A 2,995-nucleotide genomic window follows, 5' to 3' on the forward strand; every position below is an offset into this window, starting at 1 on the left:
ACAACTATGTACACATAAAGAATCAACATTAGTAATTACATGCTTCTGCATATAAGATTATTAAGAAGATATGAGCAATGAGCACTGTTAAAGATATGAGCATTAATGACGAAAAGTTTGAAGCAATGTTGCTGCATGCATTAGCAGTTACGTACTCTTATATGAGATTGTTAAGAAGATATGAGCACCCAAGATATCTCAACTAGCATTATTTTATAATTTGGTTTATTTATTCAATCAAATGCAAAATAAGGGTGGTACCCATGGCTACGACCCCTGTCACCTCCGCTGTATCCTCCTATTGCTTGTGATCTACTTGAGCCACTGCCTCTATCATCTCTGTGAGACGGTAGGGATGCAGAAGTCTGTGCACAAGGCCCTATACCAATTGCACTGCGAACAAAAGGACCTATACCAATTTCATTGCGAACAAGAACCGATACAATTTTTTTTAAATGGCATGAATGCTCAAATTATTACGTAACCATGTAGCTGCAAAAGCTGAACCTCTAAGATCCTTATTCAATACCTTATAAATATTTCGTTTTGCGTCTCGGTTTCAAATGATGGAACCCAAAAAGTAAAATTGAGTAGTCAAAACCTTTTTTTTAAACTATCTTTGGTGCTAAGTAATCCAATGTCCCACACATTGTATGTCTGACCATCCAAAGTCCCTAACTTTCAGCCGTCCCTGCAATAAAAGGAAATATGCAATCAAAATCAACTCTTTTTTCCTAGTACACTCCACTTGAGTTCAATATCCACAAGTCAAAATTGATAATAAAAATAACTAACAAGGGTATATGAATCATTTTCATATACTCTTTCCTGGGCCCACTCCCAGGAAAACAATTAAATTCTTCATATTTTCTTCTTCTGATTGGCATACAAAAAAAAATACATCTTCACTTACCCCTTGTACTACCACTACTCATAGCAATGCACAATAAAAAAAAACTCATCAGAGCTCATAACAGAGCCCCTTGTACCATCATTACTCACAACAATTAATAGTATTCAGTATTATTAATCTAAATTCAGAAGGTTAAGGCTGCGATTGCAATAGAAAAGAAAGAAACCAAATGCTAAAGTTTAAGAAAACTGTATGTAGGAATGTATTGTTGGAGTCAGTGGAATTATGCGTTTATAGAAGTTAGAATACTGAATACTTAATTACCAACTTAATCCAAGATGAAAAATATCATTAAGTTTACAGTAAATCCGTGTAATCAGCCATGTCTTGAGACCTACCACACGTAAATATGAGATTCTGATACAAAACTTCAATTAAGATGATTTTTTGATGTATTCATACACAACTAATAAGCTGTTTAGTTTATTAATCAATACGGCTAAATGTAAACTAATTATGAACCATCATTTCAAAATCCAGTCAGTCTTGCTACTATTAAGAAAAAAATATTAAATTCAACAAATTCTACACAAAAAATTCAACCTGGTAGTGGAATTTAAAAGGTAAGCAGGAACATTAATTTACTACCTTTGGTCAACAATTATTTTGTTTGATTCCAACAATTTCCTTCTCAAACACCTCGATTCCTTCTACAATAATTTAACTCAAATTCTCGCAACAACTGGTAATCAAACAAGCAACAATTGATGAAATAATAATAAAAGGAAAAAAAAAAAGAAAAAATCGAACACAACAAAAAGGTCGATCAAGATGAGGTAATTATAAATCTAAATTCTTATTATTAATTGAAAAGGAAATTTGAATTGAAATCACAGTAATTAGGTTTGTCAAACCGTGAAACAAATATCTGAAATCGATTTCAAATCGAAAGATTAACAGTGCCGATCAAATCAAAAGATAAGAACAGATTCACCTATCTTTCAAATCGCCTTCAATGATGAAACCCGCTGAAACTAAATCTCGTCGATTTTTCCTCTTAATTTCAAGTTAATCTTCCAAAAGATAAATTGATGATTTAGGTTTTCCAAGTTGAACCAAGTGTTTTTTTTTTTAATTTATTATGATGCTTTGGAGATTGAACTTCCCATGACACGACGAGAGTAGGTATTACGATTTCTTCTTCGCTCAAGAGAGCTGGTTCCATGAAAATGAAATGAAATCACGAAGAGATAATATTGCATTCGAATGATGGGTATTTTTGTCATAAAGAAAACAATTCTGGACTGAATCGTTCATGAAAAGACTAACTCGTCTAAGTTTTGGTGAATTTGGATCTCCTAATATTAGGCTTGAGAGGGGAGGACTAGAACGTCCAAAGCCCAACAATTATGGGACTAAAAGTAAATTTCTACGTCGTGGATTCATGGAGATGACAGATATTACCCGTTCAAATTTCTGATGATGGTGTCCTGGTGAAATATTTATGCTCCATGGAGTAACAGGGAAGACTGAAGACAAAGGCCACACTACGCCATGCCCCACGCACCTTATGGTCTCGCAGTTAGAGGTGACAATGCAAAATTGTGTGGGTCACCTCAAGGTCCTCAAATTAACTTCTCCTATTACGTTCTCATTTGGGAGTCATCTTTTTGTAACTCTTGTTTTCCCTTTCTTTCTTTCTTTTCTTCGTGCACATTTTGTAAATTTTCCTGGACTCTAATAAGTTCTCCATTCTTATCGGAAATAGGTACTAAAAATCAATTTGAACTTGTAAGGATTGTGCCATATAGTATTTCTACCTTCAGTTGTTTCAAAATGGAAGTCCCTTCTTACAAAATCATTACAATATACCCATTTGAAATTGAAATTTTAAAAGGAGTATATGGTGGTGAATCTAGAACAAATATTCAGTAGGGACATGTTGTAATATCGAAGATTAGAACTTAAAATATAAAGAATTTTTTATTTAGAAGATAGCGCAGGTTCATTCAAATCGGAATTGAACTCTAAATATTTCAAGACTCATTCGTGTCGTGAATAAATTTATTACCTGATAAGAAAAAAATATAATCTCATGAAGTACAAGATTTTTGTTTTGTTTAAGGAAAAAAAAAAGAAAGC

General features: G+C 33.2%; 1 long non-coding RNA gene across 1 annotated transcript; it reads right to left on the minus strand.

The window, feature by feature from the left end:
• Positions 1–617: 617 nt before the first annotated feature.
• LOC113286153 lies at positions 618–2,032 on the minus strand. Its single transcript, XR_003329138.1, has 3 exons — positions 1,848–2,032; positions 1,502–1,595; positions 618–691 (listed from the first exon to the last, which is right to left on the minus strand). It is a non-coding gene; the product is annotated as an uncharacterized LOC113286153 (long non-coding RNA).
• Between the last annotated feature and the right edge of the window lie 963 nt (positions 2,033–2,995).

The sequence above is a fragment of the Papaver somniferum genome, chromosome 6 (genome assembly GCF_003573695.1).
Source record: "Papaver somniferum cultivar HN1 chromosome 6, ASM357369v1, whole genome shotgun sequence".
Classification (NCBI taxonomy): Eukaryota; Viridiplantae; Streptophyta; class Magnoliopsida; order Ranunculales; family Papaveraceae; genus Papaver; species Papaver somniferum.